Raw genomic sequence first — 21621 nt, 5'->3', positions numbered from 1 at the left:
ATTGAGTTACCGTCCGCACAACGCAGAACAAAATATTTCGGTGATCGCACGATCGTTCTGCGTGTTAGAAGAAACCCGATTGGACGCGCACTACTGTTTTAATCGCTAATTATTTTACTAACTTGCACTACGCAGAGCAAAATATTTCGAATATCGTGCGATCGTTCTGCGTGTTTGAGACCGAGAAAACATGAAACATTATCGGATGCGCAATTCTTTCACTAGAAATCATTAAAATGATGGATATATGGGGTTGGGAGTGTAGCAGGGTTCGTTTTGGTACACGATATGCCGGGTGTATCGTGTAATTCGAAACTGAGCTTGAACACTATCAAACGCGCACCTACTACTTTGTTTTCCGACCGACTATATGAAGATACACAGAAAGATTCGGACTTCGCGAACATTCTGCGCGCCTCATGAAAATACGATTGAACGCGCATTAATTATTTTGTTTTCTAACCGACTGCATGGGGCAAAACATAGCAAAACTGCATGGAATATTTCGTGAAAATTTTCCCTTCCTTCCGAAAACAAGTACCGCCATCGGTGGTGACAATGGGTCTGTGGGGTGAGAATGGGTCATCGCTCTCACCGGCATTCTGGAGGCCGTAGGGAAAAATCGTTCAAAAAGGTCTTTTATATTTTAGTCTTCTTGCCCTCAAATGCATTAAATCTATTCTACAAGAATTCTAAGTAGTTGAAACAGTGACCCATTCTCACCCCCATTTGACCCGTTGTCACCCCCGACGACGGTACTTATAATTCAAAAATACAATATGAAATAAGGGATCCATCACAACTTTAGGAAAGACACTAATCTATATGTATGTTATGGTATAAAGTATTGGTCAATCCTTATAATTTTATTATTGCGTAATAGAGCGTAATAGATTACATATAAAGAAATGTGTAATAGCAAATCGCGTAGGACAAAATATGTGTGAAAAAATTAGTACGTACAATGTATTAACGTGAAATAAGGGCAATCTAGCGAGGGATTTGACGTAACTGCGAGATATAGAGCTTGTAAATAAGTGAGTGCGACAATGAGCTTCGCTGAATTTTCTTTTTTGAAAAAAAAAAAAAATACTTGATACCAATACAAAGGTGGTAATCAGCTGAGGAAATGCAAAGATACACAAACTTTAAATCAAAGAGTGTGCTACAATTGGTCGGCCCTACAACTAAGCATATCCTACAGCAAATGTGTGGATAAATTGATATGAAATGATTTTCATTTAACTTTTACGATCAAAATATCACAAGTCAATCATTAAGCAGTTTGGTGCGTTTTGACAGAGCCCCGACCAATAATCTAATATAAATATTTTTGTTGCCAAATAGGGAGTCTAAAAAAAGTGCCGAAACTTTGAAACTGTCGAAAAATATTAACTACCGTTTTGACTGAAATCCCGAACATGACTCACACTCCGAACACTGGCATTTTAGAGCCCGAAAACTAAAATTTCCATCGGTTACAAACGAATTCAAGCTCCAATGTGGAAAATCACGCGAATAAAGTCAAGCCAAAATGGGTATTTTAAAGCGAGTGTTCGGAATATAAGCCACGCTCGGAATCTGAGTCAAAACGGCATTAGCTTTCATTAGCCATTGTTAAAAATTGAGAACATTATTATGGCACTATTCGTCTCGGTTAATAATGTGATTGAACGACAAATTCTTGTTAATTTAGATTTACTAAATGCAGAATTGAAATGCTTGCGACAGGACATACAATAGGAACACCTTACCTCAATATGTTGCATAATAACAAAACTTTAAGTAGTATGGATCTCACCAAGTTAATATTACTGCCATAGCCATCAAACGGAATTTGCAAAACTTCGCATTGCAATGAGTGTTTTGGCCATCTTCGTGTCTTCCATGGAATTTTGAGCAAGGTTTTGAAGCATCCGACACTTACGTTAATGTCAACCTTTTGTACCTGAACATCTCTTCTCTCACTAAAATATGAACTACATTTCCATAGTTTTACAGCTAAGAACTAGAAACAAAATTTGAAAAACAAAAAGAATGACAGCAGCTTGTGAAAATTGCGTCCACTTTGTACTAATGCTTACTTCGATCTCCCCATTTGGTCCTTCTGTTGATTGTTGAGAAATACTCCTTTGATTGAAGCTTTCACGCTTCGTCAGTCAGTTACTGGGAATGTTATACTGCGAAGAATCTCCCAGGGGGGGAGTAAGCCTGTCATCCACGAACAAATCAAGCCTACCTAAGATGTATTATCCGGGCCTCGCCACTTGGGAAAGGCGGGCTACCATGGGCCACCCCGCTTGGCAAGTGTAACATTTTTCGAACTGGAATCTTGTAGGATATTGGTTAACCTACACTACTGCTGACTAACGAAAAATGGTGGAATTATTTATTTACATTTGCTTCATACTACATGCAGAGGAGGCGCGATGTACCGCTTATTACCCCCCTGGAATCTCCCCATGATCTTCAAGGGGTTCAAGAAGATCGTGAGCACTAGATGAGCAGTCTAAACTATAATGATTTGAAGTCAGTGGTTCGGGTAGACCTATTTCCAGTGGCATATAAGTTAGGGGCCGCGAGTTGACTAATTCTTTCACTTCCACTTCCATTGGACTCTGGAAAATCCCTTCTGTCAATTTATGCCAATTAAACAATGCAGCCATGGCTCACCAATAGTTCCCATACCCTATGTTTTATAACGCTGTTGAAGACCATAATTTACACTTCAGTAGTGTTATAAAATCAGTATAAAATGTGCCATGGCTAGGGATTGATCTGCTTCTGCAGTTTACGATTGGCTTCAACAAAATTGGTGCCATTTTCAGAAAATATTAGAACCTAAGCGTAAATATGCGTATCCCCATGATACCACGGGGTTGTACTCATTACTACATTATCCGAGGAAACTACTCTGCTCGTTGGAATTACTCCTGTTTGAATGGCGTATTATGGGATGCAACACTCCATATGGGATGCAACACTGCTAGGCTCGCAAGCGTTTCAAAATCGTGGAACGGTGAACTTTATTCGCTCAAAGAGTCTTGTGGAGTCCAAATTTCGTACAATTTTCGATCAGGGGGTGACTCCGAATTTCTCTTACCGTAACCCTCTACGCGTTATAAAAGGACTATAGAACGCCCTTGAGACTCGAACTACGTACATTACCGAATGCATCGTCGTCTTGATCAATAGTGTCAGATTATTAGGGAATCCATGTTCGTGCTTTAGCTACAATAGCTGGTATCGATCGATTGTAGCATATGCGGCTTTGCAATCAATGAAAAGAGGATGTTTTCCGCAATACCTGGCAAAGGCGAACACCTAGTCCGTGGTAGAGCGTTTGTCCATGAACTCTACTTAGTACTCTCTTGCAATTAGCGCTAGCCGATGGCATAAAATTTTTGTAGATGGAAAGCAGGACACTTTCCATCCTACTCTGTGGCAGAACCTACTACGACCTCCCTCCCCAAACTTGGTAGCTATCCACCGTGTTTCAGTAGAACTCCTGGTAGCTAGTCAAACCTAGGGGCCCTGAATTTCCTGGAAATCCGGAGCTGGATAACTTATGACCTGCGTGCGCTTCCAGGTTCGCCAATCAGGTGCTTTTCAAAGTGTTTCCTGTTGAAAATTCCTGTTGGTGTCCCTACACCTGTCAGGCTGTGCCACGTGGTCGTTGCGTGAACTTTTTAACTTCTCCTAGAACATTCGTACGTTATTAGCGCAGTATAGATGTCCCATCTTCTTGCGGTCTCGATATGGACCAGAGTTCTTTATTTAAACAATGAATCAAGTAGTAATATTCTTTCGATATCTCTCAGAATAGACTAAACATATTTTAAACTTGAGTAGTCTTTAATTAAACGCAGTATAGGATTTAAAAATACATATTTTAGTGCATGAATATAAGTGTCCTTAACGCTTGAGCAATATTTTTTCCCGTCAGGGGGATATAAAAAAGAAAACTGTGGGAATCACACCTTTTCAAGCTGACGGAACCACTCTTCGTTTTTTTTGCTTCACAGCTCGTTTAAAGCTGCCCGCAACGAAAACAACCTCTAGGATAAATATATCAATGAATTATGGCTGCAATCTGCTCACCGGAGTGCAGCTGTGACCGGAGGAGACAAGGCAAAAGTCCTCCGAAGAAGCGCCATACTAACTAAGCCAAAGTGGATCTTGGCCACTCTAATAAGATCGGCGCACAATAATAATCTATCTTCGGGTGCCATTTGCGCCCGTCCGCGCACATGGTGTGTGTGCTAAATATGAGGCTTGTTGTTAGTCTTGTAGTACAGCTACATACCGACGAGCGGAACAATAAAGTAATTATTTATGGCACTGCTGATTGCCGGGATAGGTTGCGTCGTTTGTTGGCTTTTTGCCGGCCAAATGAGTTAGTATCGGGGCCGCACATCATGGTTTCGTTACTGTATTAGGGCCGATGTCCATGGAGAGCTTTGCTTTGTGCTGCGTCCATGCAAGTCCGGTAGGTTGCATCAAAATTGAGGATGAACACGAGGGCGGAGGTTCTACTTCTTTTGATGGCGGGTACTATTTACCGTCCTTGCGTAGTGTACTACTATAAGCGTTAAAATTTCGTTTAGGTTTGACCTATTTTAAAATTATTTCTTTGTACTTGTTCAGCCAAAGTATTTACTAAGGATTGGATAGTCTTCTAATCAAATAATAAAGCTTCTTTTAAGCTTGAAATAAAAAGGATCGATCTAAGAGTAAAAACGGCAAGAAAATAATTTTATTTGCATAAATCCGTATAGAAATAATTGAACATATATAAAACTATTATACATAACGCAATATGCTCATAAACATGGACATTAAAAGATACGTCGCGTGGAAAGTGTGGCCACCGACTGGGCGGTCATGAGGAAATCGGTCATAAAACATATTCAACACGAAACAAACGCTGCATACGTATTACATATGTCTCCATTTCTACCTGACCAATATTTTGGCAACGGGCCTTAGCCCAGGCAGCCACACGACACGACCCTTGAGATTTTGCTGTTTGTCGGTGGCATTGTAGTGTGTGGCTGTTTCGGGCTTGACTTTCAATTCAAGGTGCCAACCAACACCACCACCGGGGTTGAAATTTTTGGGACTCCTTTTTCTCATTTTCTCTAGGAGTAAAGCAGGGTGTGGCCTTTTCCATCAAGCGGTGAGATGAAGTGTCCTCCTAATGTTACTCAATGGTGTTCTCTGTTTCTACCTTTGCCGTATGTCAATGTAAAAGCTAAGAAATTCCTTTTGAAACTGTTTTTTTCTAATTCAATCGATTTTTAATGTCTGAAATTCTTAAAAAGTTGGATTTTGAAGTCTACAATATTTATTATTTACACAGATAGAAAAAGTTGTTGAAATTTACACGAAAGTAATGCACATAAAGGGAATGCCAAAAAGAGTGTAAATTTAAACGATATTATCACCTGAATGTATGCAATTTGTATTGCATTATGACACTTTTTATACGAATAAGTGTCATAATGCTATGTAAATTGCATACATTTAGGGCGAACTTGTTGGAAAAGATCCATGTACGCCCAGAATAGTGTAATTTTCCACGTCTTTATTATTTACGCGTCGATTACTTTTCATTATTTCTTTCTGTGTAAGCAATGCTTATAACCTGTTGGTCTTTTCTTTAAAGTTTAGGCTGTGCTCAGAAATATATTGAAACCACCAATTAAATTGATAATTAGTTCTGAGAAAACACTAACAGGCTTCAAGCTTTGTTTAAGTATTGTAGACTCCGAGCTCAACTAGTTAGGAAATTCAGACATTTAAAAACATTTGAAATCCTTCATGAATTAAAAAAATCTATTCTTAAATGATAGATAATAGGGAAAACATTATAACAAAAGCACTCAAGCGGTTGATCATCACTGGATTTACTCAAAGAAGCATAACCATCTTCCTCGGTTGGATGAATCTTTCCTTTCATTTCAATCGATTAGGTAGGTAGGGGAGAACAGTGCATAATGCACCCACGGGGACAAATGGCCTCACTTATAAAATTATGCATATGATGAATTGTAGGACATTGGAGACGAGCTAGCCTAGGGCTGAAAGTCTCCCTAATAAAGACACAAAAAAAATATTGTAGGACATTTATGAACTGATATTATCATTACAATTTATTATTAGTTAATCATTATTGAGTTGCAATAAAAAAAAAGAGCGCAAGCCTTACATTTTCAACCAAATATCAAGGATTTGCGAATTATTTACCTCACCCGTAAGATTGTCGTTCAATCCATCAAGGTAAAACAAACAACCATGCGTTCACCATTATTTTACATGCAATTGAGTCATTTTACACCACCATTCAGGCGTCTTGCCCCAATTTTTAAAATGCAACCTCGTTTTTTTTAAATAGGAGATCATTGTAAAATGTAGCTAGCTCTGTAAATTTTGCATCTACACGTTGAAATGGTTCGATACTCTTGTTTATATTGGTGAAAACATCGAAAAAGCTGATGCCTTGCATTTTGGACTGTTCTCCCCCACATTGGGATTGGTTTGGCTATGCGCAAACCGAGTTCAGATTTGGAAGATGAATGCCGGCAAGCATCGAACTGCATCATCATAGCTTTTGTTCCCGCGATGACCTTTTAGCACTTCTTGGTTTCGTCCCGGCCACAGAATCGTCCTGTGTGTTTTCGGGTGTGCATCGTCGTCGTCGTCTTCGTCGTTATTCCTATTCCTAAAGTGAGGAGAAAATTTGCGACATTCGGGATAAAGGTGCGCACGATTGACGTGCGTAAAGGTGTGAAACGAATTCCCATCTGCTGGGCAGATTTGGCCATTCTAAGTTGAGAGGAGAAGTGTTTGACTATTTGTGCAAATAGAATTGTGCTGAGTGCTTGTTTTTTTTTCGGTGAGGTGATTTAGATAAACAAACTGAACCCACGGGAAGGTAATCTGAAACAGATGTGACCCGGGTGTGATTTTGAGGAGGATTGAAAACAATCAGGAACACATGTTGTAGGGATTTGATTGCGCATATTTTTTTCGGGTTTATGTAGCCGATTAGTGTCGAACGAGAATATATACTCAGGTAAATGCGTAACTTTAGTTGAAAATTCTCCTTTATCCAATTAATATGATTACGGCAGATCTCCAAAAGAAATGATAATTAATTGCATTGTTTTGAAAACTTAATGTACATATGCACAGTATGCGAGAGATTTGTTTCGGAAAATATATTTGAAGTAATCCCTTTCTTTCGGTGAAGAGCCCATGATCCTCATTATTTACTAATAATTATTTTTGTTAAAACAATTGCATTTATCATCCAATAGCCATCTCTCCAAACTGGAGAGAAATATCACAGTCGTTATTGATTTCATTCTTACCTAATCTATAAGCTGGAACTCACTGATCGAATGGCATTTTGATCAAACGAATTTAGTAGGTCACGATCCGCTCGGCGTCACGATGTTCATCAGTCCATCAATAGACTACGCACAACATGTTGACATCCATGAATTTACCTACTGACCAACATATCCATAAACAGAACGTCTTGCTGAGAACAAGTTGGTGGCTTCATTTATGGACTGGCGGCGACAGCAAACACGATTTAACAGTTCATAGAAATATGATACTATCGTTTTGATACATTCTTGTTTGTTGATAAATTTTTGTAAATGTAGGTGCTAGTCTGACTTCGCGAAGATTGCGTGTTGCTTTGTGATTAGCCTTGAATTAATTGGAGTCTAATTTTCTTTGGTCTTTCAACACGTTTGGGTTAAAACTTTAGAACATTGAACTGTCCATCTCGCTAAATCATTTGAACTTCATAACTTTTTTCATGTGCATATTATATTATAGTAGGTACAAAAATTGAGGAGAATAAAAATGTAGCAACGAACCAAAAGCGCGTTCCGCATAGATTTTGGCCTAAAAATATAGGCATATAGAAATATTTGTAAGGCTGCATGAATTTATATAACTTTATTAAATGAAGTTCAAAAATGCAGCATCCCGAGAAACACGGAACGTATGGTCACCATTATTAAACATAACGGTGCTTCCAATGCGTTACAATCTGATTTTGGCCGTAACATTTTAACCAATTTGGGGTCCTGCTCTGCAAGTTAAAATGAAAGATGTAAAAAAGTTGCATCACTTATCTACTTGCTTCGAAATAAAAAAATGCATCGGAGTCCTTGCTCCGGAGCTTCATTAAAAAAAAAACTTTGCTTGAGCTCTCACTCCCGCAATTAGGGTAAGACAGTATAATATGCCCCCCCTAAGGCAACTCCTTGATAACTTTTTACTTTTCAACGCAATTTATGCAAACTTTGTGTTATTTAGTAGTCCATGAAGTCGCAAATGTATTGCCCGTGAGTAGTCATATAAAAATATTACAGATAACACGTAAGCTTACGAGACTAAGCTTACTTTTTTACGAGAAACAAACACCGGCATCATCAAACCATATGGGTAAGAACTTCCTATCCGAGAAACGTGACAAGACATTTGTCGTCTCAAAAAATGCCTGGAATTGAACCCACACCCTCTGGGGTGAGCGACAGGTACGCTTATTACCCAACCACTTCTGAAATTGTTGTTCTATTGATGGAAGTTTCGCGTTCTATTATGTTGGTAAGTGTCCTGTTAGTCACCTTTTACTTCACTCAACACTCGCACGGATTCGGTTAAGTCGGTCGTCTAGGACAGCGGATCTCACCCTGGGGTACATGCACCCTTGGAGGTACCTTCGCTGGTCCCAGGGGGTACCTCGGACAAAAATGCACACTCAGTTTTTATTTCTGCAGTTCGGCAAAATCCGCACAGCCGTGTTGGACACACATATTAAAAAACTGATATTCCGCCAAAAATGAGGTTTGTAAGCTGGGTTTCGGCAAATTATTTGCTGATTTTTAGTAACTTTGTCAGATATCTTAGCGAAAAACGTGTTTGCTGGGGCTCGGCTGTGCAAATCTCGGTAAAAGTTGAACAAATTGCTGAGATCAGGGTAAAAAAATAAGTGTGATGTGTAATAGTGGACGTATTACTATTGCAATCAAAGCTTATTGAGAAAGTTTTGATACCTAATTGTGTATTTTTTAGTTCAAAACTTTGTCTTGAACATAATATTCATGGCGATCAGTAAATCAAAGCCATCCTGCCCTCCACAACCATCATAGTGTCTGAAGAGCTACGGAGCAAAATATCAAACAGACAAAACCTCGAAGAACAAATATAAAAAATCTTCAATCTACCTGTCAGAAACAAAATGTTTCTGACAGGTAGATTTCAGTCTAGCGTACTGTTGGGTCATGGGTTCGAGTCCCATCGAAGGGAAAGTGGTTACCTCCAATACATTTTCCAAATCAATATCTTCCACATAACGTACATATTCACATATGAGTTTTCATAACATTGTAAATTAACGTCCAAGTCGGGTGGTTTAATCCCCGGAAATAGGCAATTACCTTTGATTGAACTGAACAAAATGTTGTTAAGAATATGTTTCTGGACTGAAACGTAGAATATAAAGGTTCGGAAGCCTCCCTTTGAGAGGCATGGAGGCTTTTTCATCCGAAAAGCTCGGTTGCTTCGTTGCAAGAGGATTAGAAGCATTCTTCAACGCTTTTTGGAAGCCTTCCAAGCAGCTCGAAGGCCGGAAGCATCCTTTTAAGCTTTTCAGCCCGGAAGTTTCCTTACTTTTAGGAGGCTCGGTAGTGGATTTGGATCTTTTTGAAAGAAGGCTTCCAAATCTCTTGAAAGGAAGTTTCCAAACCTTGAAATGAGGCTTTCGAGCCTCTTGAAACGAGGCTTCCGAGCCTATTGAAAGAAGGCTTCCGAACCTATTGAATGAAGGCTTCCGAGCCTTTTGGAAGAAAGTTTCCGAGCCTTCCAAGCCTCTTGAAAGGAGGCTTCCGAGCCTTTTGAAAGGAGGCTTCCGAGCCTCTTGAAAGGAGGCTTCCGAGCCTTTTGAAAGGAGGCTTCTGAGCCTTTTGAAAGGAGGCTTCTGAGCCTCTTGAAAGGAGGCTTCCGAGCCTTTTGAAAGGAGGCTTCTGAGCCTCTTGAAAGGAGGCTTCTGAGCCTCTTGAAAGGAGGCTTCTGAGCCTCTTGAAAGGAGGCTTCTGGAGCCTCTTGAAAGGAGGCTCTGAGCCTCTTGAAAGGAGGCTTCTGAGCCTCTTGAAAGGAGGCTTCGAGACTCTTGAAAGGAGGCTTCTGAGGCCTCTTGAAAGGAGGCTTCTGAGCCTCTTGAAAGGAGGCTTCTGAGCCTCTTGAAAGGAGGCTTCCTGTGCCTCTTGAACGGAGGCTTCTGAGCCTCTTGAAAGGCGGCTTCTGAGCCTCCTGAACCGAGGCTTCTGAGCCTCTTGAAAGGAGGCTTCTGAGCCTCTTGAAAGGAGGCTTCTGAGCCTCTTGAAAGGAGGCTTCTGAACCTCTTGAAGGTAGGCTTCTGAGCCTCTTGAAAGGAGGCCTGAGCCTCTTGAAAGGAGGCTTCTGAGCCTCTTGAAAGGAGGCTTCTGAGCCTCTTGAAAGGAGGCTTCTGAGCCTCTTGAAAGGAGGCTCTGAGCCTCTTGAAAGAAGGCTTCCGAGCTATTTGAAAGGAGGTATCTGAGCCTTTTGAAAGAAGGCTTCTGAGTTTCTTGAAAGGAGGCTTCCGAGCCTCTTGAAAGGAGGCTTCCGAGCCTCTTGAAAGGAGGCTTCCGAGCCTCTTGAAAGGATGTTTCGAGCCTTTTGAAAGGATGCTTCCGAGCCTCTTGAAAGGAGGCTTTCGAGCCTCTTGAAGGGAGGCTTCCGAGCCTCTTGAAGGGAGGCTTCTGAGCCTCTTGAAAGGTGGCTTCTGAGCCTCTTGAAAGATGGATTCCGAGCCTCTTAAAGGACGATTCCGAGCCTCTCGAAAGGACGCTTCCGAGCCTCTTGAAAAGAGGCTTCCGAGCCTCTTGGAAGGAGGCGTCCGGGCCTCTTAAGAGGAGGCTTCCCAGCATCTTGAAACGGGGCTTCCGAGCCTCTTGAAAGGAGGCTTCCGAGCCTCTTGAAAGAAGGCTACCGAGCCTCTTGAAAGGAGGCTTCCGAGCCTCTTGAAAGAAGGCTACCGAGCCTCTTGAAAGGAGGCTTCAGAGCCTCTTGAAAGGAGACTTCCGAGCCTCTTGAAAGAAGGCTACCGAGCCTCTTGAAAGGAGGCTTCCGACCCTTTTGGAAGGAGGCGTCCGAGCCTCTTAAGAGGAGGCTTCCGAGCATCTTGAAACGAGGCTTCCGAGTCTTTTGAAACGAGGTTTCCAAGCCTCCTGAAGCGAGGCTTCCGAGCATCTTGAAACGGGGCTTCCGAGCATCTTGAAAGGAGGCTTCCGAGGCTCTTGGAAGGAGGCTTTCGAGTCTCTTGGAACGAGGTTTCCGAGACTCTTGGAAGGAGGCCTGAGCCTCTTGAAGGAAGCTTCCAAGCCTCTTGGAAGGAGGCTTCTGAATCTCTTGAAAGGAGGCTTCCGAGCCTCTTGAAAGGAGGCTTCCGAGCCTCTTGAAAGAAGGCTTCCAAGCCTCTTGAAAGGAGGCTCCCGAGTCTCTTGGAACGAGGTTTCCGAGCCTCTTGGAAGGAGGCTCCCGAGCTTCTTGAAAGGAGACTTTCGAGCCTCTTGAAAGGAGGCTTCCGAGCCTTTTGATATGTGGCTTCCGAGCCTCTTAGAAGGAGGCTTCCGAGCCTCTTAGAAGTAGGCTTCCGAGCCTTTTAGAAGGAGGCTTCCGAGCCTTTTGAAAGGAGGCTTCCGAGCCTCTTAAAAGGATGCTTCCGAGCCTCTTGAAAGGAGGCTTCCGAGCCTCTTGAAGGAGGCTTCCGAGCCTTTTAGAAGGAGGCTTTCGAGCCTCTTGAAAGGAGGCTTTCGAGCCTCTTGGAAGGAGGCTTTCGAACCTCTTGAAAGGTGGCTTCCGAGCCTCTTGAAAGGAGGCTTCCGAGCCTCTTGAAAGGAGGCTTCCGAGCCTCTTGAAAGGAGGCTTCCGAGCCTCTTGAAAGGAGGCTTCCGAGCCTCTTGAAAGGAGGCTTCCGAGCCTCTTGAAAGGAGGCTTCTGAGCCTCTTGAAAGGAGGCTTGAGCCTCTTGAAAGAAGGCTTCTGAGCTCTCTTGAAAGGAGGCTCTGAGCCTCTTGAAAGGAGGCTTCTGAGCCTCTTGAAAGGAGGCTTCCGAGCCTCTTGAAAGGAGGCTTCTGAGCCTCTTGAAAGGAGGCTCTGAGCCTCTTGAAAGGAGGCTCTGAGCCTCTTGAAAGGAGGCTTCTGAGCCTCTTGAAAGGAGGCCTGAGCCTCTTGAAAGTAGGCCTGAGCCTCTTGAAAGTAGGCTTCTGAGCCTCTTGAAAGGAGGCTTCTGAGTCTCTTGAACGAGGTTCTGAGCCTCTTGGAAGGAGGCTTCTGAGCCTCTTGAAAGGAAGCTTCCAAGCCTCTTGAAAGCAAGCTTCCGAGTCTTTTGAAAGGAGACTTCCGAGTTTCTTGAAATGAGGCTTCCGAGCCCCTTAAAAGCCTCTTGAAATCAGGTTTCCGAGCCTCTTGAAATGAGGCTTCCGAGCCTCTTGAAAGGAGGCTTCCGAGCCTCTTGAAAGGAGGCTTCCGAGCCTCTTGAAAGGAGGCTTTTGAGCCTCTTGAAAGGAGGCTTCCGAGCCTCTTGAAAGGAGGCTTCCTGAGCTCTTGAAAGGAGGCTTCTGAGCCTCTTGAAAGGAGGCTTCTGAGCCTCTTGAAAGGAGGCTTCCTGAGCTCTTGAAAGGAGGCTTGAGCCTCTTGAAAGGAGGCTCTGAGCCTCTTGAAAGGAGGCCTGAGCCTCTTGAAAGGAGGCCTGAGCCTCTTGAAAGAAGGCCTGAGCCTCTTGAAAGGAGGCTTCTGAGCCTCTTGAAAGGAGGCTTCTGAGCCTCTTGAAAGGAGGCTTCTGAGCCTCTTGAAAGGAGGCTTCCGAGCCTCTTGAAAGGAGGCTTCCGAGCCTCTTGAAAGGAGGCTTCCGAGCCTCTTGAAAGGAGGCTTCCGAGCCTCTTGAAAGGAGGCTTCCGAGCCTCTTGAAAGTAGGCTTCCGAGCCTCTTGAAAGGAGGCTTCTGCTTCTGGGACCCCGGGAAATAAAAAAAATTCTCGAAACTTACTCAAAATCGTAGTTTACATTCTGTCGTAAAATATGATTTTGAAAATATATATTCGACATCAGGGATGCTTGCTATTTTGTCCTCAAATGATAAAAGAGTTGTTGAAAGCCTGAGAAAGTTTTTGTTCAGTTCGAAAAGCGTTAACTCCTTCTACAAAACGTTCGCCAAGTATTTGCATCTGCTCTCCATATATTTTTTAAAAACTTTTTCAGGTTGTATCCGCATTTTTTTTCAGTTTTTGGACAACGACGGCTTCGAAAGATTCTCTTTTATTATCGCCAAAATATTTCTAACTTATACTCGACGACTTTTTTTGTGTGCATATAATCCTCAGGTCAACTTTGAAAGATAAACCATTTTTATTCATTTACGTCCACTTGAACACATTTTGTATTTAAAGCATACGAATGAAATATTTTAAATGACAATTCTTCCATTCGAAATAAAAAAGAGCTTTCAGGCGAGTGCTTGATTGTCGTACTTTAATGATCCTGGCTTTAACATTTTTTTCAGTCAAACTATGCTTGAAATGCCGAAAAGCACCTAAAAATGAAATGAAATGTTTCAGAAATATCTCAAAATACAAACGAGTCTTCGGAATACGAGTCTGTTCGGGAATTGAATCCAAAAGGACTGAAGGTCTTAAAAAAACCTTTGACAATAATAGGATTAACCTGCCAAAGCAGTCACTGCTATTGAATATCTGCGAACATTGGAAGCTCCACAGACACTCAATTTTTAATTCGACTCCACAACGCTTACCGACGTTTGAACCTACTGAATAAACGAACGATAGATACAAACTGGTTCTTTGTCTCGCCTCTCTTCAACACGTGTTGGAATTAACCGTATGATTCTGTAGCATTTTCAGTTATAACTTAAATTCCTAAACTTCAAAAGTGAAATAAATAGTAAGATGATGCTTCAATCCGTTATCATCAAATTTAAAAAATAAGACAATTATTTCAAAATATTTTAGTATGTTCATTTCCCGGGAAATTCGGGAAACTGATACATAAATCCCGGGAATCGGGAATCCCGGGAAATATGATTTACCGGGAAATCGTTTCCGGGAATGGAAGCCCTAATTACCGTATCATTGGTTGATTTTTTTTTGCGTTGAAATATTCGATAAAAATAGTGAAAACGATTTTATTACAGATTTCATGTGTCGAGACATTTTGCCCTGCGATTGCGCGTTGTGTTGATCCATTTCCAAAACATTTGAAGGGAGTTAGTTTTAAAAGAGCCGGTTGGACAAATTAATCAAATGACATCTTCCTCTTCATTGGCATTACATCCCCCACTGAGACATTGCCGCCAGCTGTTCACTGCGAGATTTCTAAGCCAACTTACCAATTTTTCGTTCGTATATCATGAAGCTAACACGATAATACATTTATGCCCTTTGCCCAGGGAAGTCGAGAAAATTTAGACTGAAGACGGCCACACAGGGGCCCTCCTTAGCCGTGCGGTAAGACGCGCGGCTACAAAGCAAGACCATGCTGAGGGTGGCTGGGTTCGATTCCCGGTGCCGGTCTAGACAATTTACAGATTGGAAATTGTCTCGACTTCCCTGGGCATAAAAGTATCATCGTGTTAGCCTCATGATATTACGAATGCAAAAATGGTAACCTGGCTAAGAAACCTCGCAGTTAATAACTGTGGAAGTGCTTAATGAACACTAAGCTGCGAGGCGGCTCTGTCCCAGTGTGGGGATGTAATGCCAATAAGAAGAAGAAGAAGAAGAAGAAGAAGAAGACGGCCACACAGTTGAGATCGAAATACGTATCTTTTATGATAACAAAACGTAGTGGAATTAAATGGAAAGTACTAAACTCGTCTTAGACAGTCGACTATTCCTTTCCCGTGGCACTCACTGAGATGCAGAGGATTTCTCGGTCTCTTGTAGCAATGAGTAACGAACTAATTATCCTCTTCTAATTCAAAATTGACTGTGAGGATCGTTATTGGTTTTGAATTAATGAAATTACAAATCATGTACAGTGAGCATATCTTTCTAATCTCAAGAAGACTATTCAATTGATGAGCTGTGCATATTTGTTGGTTCTCGACCAATCATGACTAGCAACTACGATGTGTACGCTCAATCCAGCCAAGCTATTTTTTTTTCGAATTCCCACATGAAATTCAAACTTCCAAAGAAAATGTTGGATCGCTCTCTTTTTTCAGACATCGATTAAAACCTTTTTAATTTCCACGAGTTTTTTTTTTAATGAATCGACTGCTTTGAGCGTCTGCTTTGCAGTTAACTTTTATCAAAATCAAGATATGTATAGTTGACGAATACTTTCGAAATTCTAAAATATTGTCGTTCTTTCCAAACATGTTGAGTAGATTGCTTTCAAATCATAAGAATTTTGAACATTTCGCAACTAGTTTTTTCCAGTCAGCAAAAAAAGTTCCCACCATTGACGATATTTTTTTTCTATTTCTATAGTTTTTAAGATTTCTCTAAAAATTGCACATTATTTTGCAATAGACATCAACGGTATTGGAACACTCAAGCGATGAACCTGAAAACTATGATTTGTGACCAAATATTGTCGGAATTCCGCCAAGAAGGACAAACCGTGAACCAAGTTATGTAGCTCATATAATCATAAATAAAACTAATCTTCCCATCATTGGTAGATACCGTTTTGACCAAGATGAATACACCACTAGGTGTTCCAATTCATCTTGGTTATGACTCAAATTCCGAACATGGCTCATATTCCGAACACACGCTTTTGAATGGCCATTTTGGCTTTATTCGTGTAATTCTCTCCATAGCATCTTGAATTCATTTGTAATGTTGATCATAACTGAAAACCAATTGAACATTTAGTTTTAGGGTGCCAAAACGCCAGAACTAGGAATATGAGTCATGTCCGGGATTTGAGCCAAAGCGGTATCCAATTCTCAGGTATCCGGAGAACTTTTGAAAACCACAAAACTAGAATGAATAAAGTGCAAAGCTTGCTCGGTTGGTTGGTTGGTTGGTTGCAATTACCAAACTCATGTATTCATCAAACATACAACTCCGCATCCCAATGTCATGCGGCTGTCTGTCAGGACGGCTAATTAATCAAGTGTGTGGTTTGCCCATTAATAACAACAATGGAAACCACTGTCACTGAATACTGACTCCGCATCCCCGCAGCACAATATGCCTCCGCCCGGTGTCTGTCGATCAGCAGCCGTGCATGGTAGCGACGTCGTCGGCGGCGGTTTCGGCAGTACTCAACACGAAACGGTCAAGTTTCAGATTTGTTGCAAAATGGCTCCGACGGATGGCACGGGGGTCCACTGACAGCGCTAGAAAAGTAGCAAACATCGCGGCAAAGCACCTTTCAACTACCAATTCTACTAACTGCTGCTAGGGGCAAAATCCTACATATTGGACTGTGTTTCTGGCTGCGGTAGTTGCTAAAACTGTGCCCACGCTTAACTGTACGTCGTTCTGAAAGTGGGCTGATATGCAACGCTACCCTCTGGTGTATATCTCCTGCAGAGCCTAGCAAACGCGCTCAAGCGTGGATAATGCTCGTTAAACTCTTTTTTTTAAGGGGTCGTTGTTTGAAAGTGCGATATCTACTCGATGACAACTGGCGGTAAATTGATCGTTTTTCATAAATCGGCGTTCGCCTACGAGGCGCATTACCCTGCTGATGAAACGGAGCGTACAACAGTCATAAGTGGACTTCGCTAATTTATCGGCGCAGACAAAGACTTCCATTCGATCGGTAACAGTGAGATCGCTTCATGAGTAGTCCGATCATTGCTTGTTGATCTGACGGGCACGGGGCAGGTAATTCGAAACCATCCCTAGCCGGTCCTCCTCGTGCACTTCTGCTGATGTTGATGTGATCCCGATTCAATATTTTGCGCCACTTGATGATGACGACGGCGATCACGACCGCGGCGACATTTGCATGGCGCATTGATTTGTGTTTGTTTTGGAATTGTTGAAGTGAAATTCGATCGGAGAGCACTGTTTGGCCAGTCCCGCTTGTCGTGTACACATAGAGGTACGTGGCAAGGTGGTCGTTTAAAATTTCGCACAAAATTCACCACCGATCAATCAAACGATCGGCACGACGGCCACCTCGACGCCGAAGGTCGATTATGAACTGCAGTCAGTCAGTCATTTTTCAATGTTGCAGTCTACTCGCCAGCGAGTGGAATGCCAATGATTCGTTCCAGTGAATGTCACATTAATCGATCAATTTAGTGCAATGGGTTAAAATGGGAGATGGCCTTAGACAGTTGGATAGGTTTTTGAACCATAAAACAAAAAGGAAAGTTCAAGGTTCGATCATCAGAACAATTTTTGAATTTTATGAATATTTGGTACATTATTCTGCAATACCTGACTAGGACATAAAGATTCTAAATGAATATCAATACAAATTGATAAAAATTATCAAGTTTATCATTTTTGTAAATGGTCAAAAGATACTACGACATAAGTTGTCAATGTTCCAATTGGTACGTAAAATACAACTTAGAAGAAGTTAACTTGGGCCTCACCGCTTTAAATCTACCGAAATGAAGAAGGAAGGTAGGGAGGTTTTATTGATATAAACCGCAATATTTCAGGGAAAGAATGATCTGGTTTTGAGTTAAAGCGTTGCCATAAAACCGCACAACCACATGCGGTGACAGCAATGTGGATTTGGTCACAATGGATGGACGTCGGCTGATCGGTTCGATGTAAAGATTTATAACTTCCAGTGAAAGTTGCATGTCGGTAGAGTCTTAAATCTTTTCAGATGTAATAAGGCAGCAATGTTAAACTCTCGCCCTGTAAAATGATGATTTCCCAATAAAAAACTGCTAATTGTCAAAAAATTCAATTTTAGAATAGAAAATTCCATGTAAACCAAACTTCGAATGGCATATTCCTATGTTGCTATTTACATAAGCATGTCAGTAGTAGTACGAGGTTTTCTCTGTCAATAACTGCAATCGTCCACACGTTCCAAAATAGCTCATGTTTGATTTAATCAGAGTCGGCTTACTTACTTACTTACTTACGCTACCTATTCAAGGACGACCAGGGCGTATAGGCATAGCGACTTTTCCTTGCTTAGCTTGTCAAAGTTCCGCATTTACGAACGTTTTTCAACGGTTTTTGCCAACTAGCTCTGTGATGATTCCGGCGGAACGAACTTGCGAAAACACGGTTTGGTTGAAATGTTTTTTTTAGCAGAAAGGCTCATTTGACCAAAAATGTCATTTGGTTGGAAGGTTCGTTTGGCTGAACAGGTCATAAGGTCGATTGGTCAAACCTGGGTGGTGCGAATAGAATCGTTTTGGTTCCCAAGTAACAATTTTCATGCCTGTTTGATTTATTTAATTCTTATAGCGGATTTATGAAAGCAGTCACCACGGCTAGTTGCTCAGATTTATTGGTGATCTTATTGCTATCAATAAACTTCCAATAAATCTGTTCGAAAAGCTTCAAACGTCAAATGCCGACTGGTTAGCAGTTAGCAGCTCTACGGTTGTAACTAAGAGCATAATAAGTCCAATTTTCAAAGCTTGGCTTTGGTCATAATTTTGGGTCGTAATGTGGTCAAATGAATAACCCCAATAAGAATATTTACATTGCAAAGGGTTTATAACGGTGTTTAATAAGAGCAACATTTTTCTGATCGAAATCTATGATGGCCATATTGGAAATGGAGAGCCATCTTCAAGTCAGTGAAATTTATCACTGGAATTTATGATTAGACGGTATTTTCGCCGCAAAAGACACGTTTTTGGTAAAGGATATAAAAAACAAACATATTTGGGTGTAATATTAATTAATTTAGTGAAGATTTACGTTATTGATACGATTCATTGCTCAAAACTATATTATTCTGCGGGCGCGTAGTGCTTAATCTCATTTTTGCACTAGCTTTCACCATGAAATCGTGCGCGCTCGTACATTTCCATGAAAGTACATTGGAAAAAAAAACTTGAAAAAGTATTATTTGTAGTCATCCTCATCATGATTTTCATCAACACTTTAGTTTGTTATTAATTGTTTGCAAGATTTTGTTTCTCTTTTTTTCAAAGCAAATTTTTGACAGCTGCCGCAGCCAAATTTCCTTTTTTGAGGACGGCTTGAAACGGATTTTTATATTCTCTTATAAGAGCTTTATAGTGGTAATCTAGAGAGGGCCATTTGGACATATCTTACTCTTATAGTGATCATCAGAAGGTAATCATGCAGTAATGGGTTTTATTGTCAGTTCTTGTAATTCGATCTTGAAAACCATTTCTAGAGCAGAATAAAACTTGAAATGTTACTTGGGTTGTCAAACTGAAGCCAAACTTTTCTATTGTGCCGAAGCCAAACATTGATGATTGGGGTTATGTTCGTTTCAGATCCTATATTGAGAAGTATTGTTATTATTCGGGAAAAAAAAAACAAATTTAGTTTGAGTTTTATATTATTTGTAACAAATATGTTTATATTATATTTCAAGTGGAAAATTAGTAAGAATGCAATCAACAGCACTCGTTACGAAATTTCGCGAGATTCATCAGCTGATTGGAGCAGGAATGTATGTAAACCATCGTAAAGTCATGCAGAGTCTCGCGTGCGCCTCATGAAGCATGGAAAGAGAAAATCGAAGAGCGGGAAATGTTTGACAGCCAAGGAACTGCAAAATAATTTTGCTTATGGGATTGATTTCAAAATATCCCTCTACTCTCTTGAGAGCAGAAAATCGGCTCTATCCGCAGCACCCAGGGTCAAACAGGTCATTTGGTCGAAAAAGTCGTTTGGTCGAAAATATCATTTAGCCAAAAAAGACATTTGGCAGAAAAAGTCGTTCCACCGAACAGGTCATTTAGACCATTTGGCCTGAATCATAGCGAAAAGTGCCTACCCTAGCAGCACACATAGTCCACATAGGTTACTGAAACTCATTTGTGACCGGATTCAGACACAATCAAGTTGCTGCAACCATTTTTGTCTGACTTGTGCTGCTCGGGTAGCGTTACTAGTCAACAATCCGTTGAAAATGCTGAACTGCGATACATTTTGAATTAGAAAAAGAACAGATTTGTTCGTCCCAGTATTCAGAATGCAAATACGAAAGGTGCAAATAAACACAAAAATACATGTGAAGTTTCCACGTTTTAGTTCTATAGTAGTCCAACGATAGAAAACACGTTAAGCTTCTAGTTGATATCCAATAATAATCGCCTTCGTCAGATAAAAGATTAGTTCAACTCATTTCCTACTATCTAGATGTTCTGTACTGTATGATTCTTCATGGTCTATTTTGACACCACTCTCCAAATGCAAGTAGTTTCTCCTGCAAAATAACAAGTATCACTCGTTAAACTTCACCTCAAGGCAGGGTTTGAATCCAAAGGAGAATGAGCAAATCTCTCACTTATTAAGTCTGTATACACTGTATATACTCTCGATAGGTAGCATACCGTGAGAGACGTTTTTCGGTAGCTGTTACGATAATGAACTGATTCGGGGGGCTACAACCCATGATAAATTTCTTTTAATAAGCCCCAATTGTGGAGTGGGGCACCGGTTCTGATGATGCATTTCAACTTGTTTTACACAGCTGCGCGAAAAAATATGGTCACCAACATAAAATGAGCGAGAACAAAGCGTTTTATCAAACCCCCTCGGTGGGGGTCGCCTATCCGAATCAGTTTGTTTCCAATTTTGATTGTTTTATTTCCGTCCTTGAGGCAGGGATTGCAGAAATCACTCTCAATAGATAACGAACAACGATTAAAGAGAGGCAAAAACCTCTTCGAATCATAACAAGCCATGAAAACGATACTATCGCACTTGTGTATTTACAATCCCTGCAATCCCTGCCTCAAGGACGGAAATAAAACAATCAAAAATTCGTTATGCCAATCATGCCATGTCACCTGATCTGATTTAATACTTGAAAATTTTTGATAATGTTAAGTACCTGCATGAGCACCTTCTCACCATGATCAATTTGTACAAATCCATCTTCGAAAGTAGAAAAATGTCGTATCAACATTCTTTTCATCAATGATCATTACAGACATCAAAGCTCCTCTCACATGTAATTTCTCATTGTATTCTATTCCATTACATGTTGCGTTCTTCTTTCCACAATACAGCTTATTTTTATTTTTTTTATTAAACCCGTTTTTGGAAATACATTTTCATGAACACAAAACACGTCTACCCGATGCCGCGATATACTTCGATTCTCGTCATTTTCGACCAAATGGTTCTTTTTGCCATATGACATGTTTGACTAAATTAACCATTCAGCCAAATTACATTTTCGGCCAAATGACCTTTTTGACCAGAAGATATTTTTTTCAATATGACTAAAATTTTCGTTCAAATATCCCTTTCTGTCAAACGACTATTTCGGATTTTTAGGTCAAACGCCTTTTGCGACCAAAGGACCAGTTCGACCAATGGACATTCTCTGCCAAATGACTTTCGGTCAGGTTGGTTTTGGCCTAATGGTTTTTTTTCGGCCAAATGGCATATTCGGCGAAATAACTT

The 21621-nt window shown here is 41.0% G+C and overlaps 1 protein-coding gene across 3 annotated transcripts in view; it reads left to right on the top strand.

Annotated features, from left to right (window-relative positions):
* Positions 1-21621, top strand: part of LOC134212382 (protein drumstick) — an 89369-nt gene that overhangs the window by 28555 nt on the left and 39193 nt on the right. The window contains exon 1 of one of the 3 annotated variants that reach the window (XM_062690165.1): positions 6723-7078. The exons of the other annotated variants lie outside the window; for them this stretch is intronic. The gene's annotated coding sequence lies outside the window, so the exon portion shown is untranslated. Of the gene's footprint in view, positions 1-6722; positions 7079-21621 lie in introns of those variants that run through there. 3 annotated transcript variants of the gene reach the window in all.

Source organism: Armigeres subalbatus, chromosome 2 (assembly GCF_024139115.2).
Source record: "Armigeres subalbatus isolate Guangzhou_Male chromosome 2, GZ_Asu_2, whole genome shotgun sequence".
Classification (NCBI taxonomy): domain Eukaryota; kingdom Metazoa; phylum Arthropoda; class Insecta; order Diptera; family Culicidae; genus Armigeres; species Armigeres subalbatus.
Note: the sequence above shows the minus strand (reverse complement) of the source record. Positions and strands in the feature narration are given on the sequence as shown.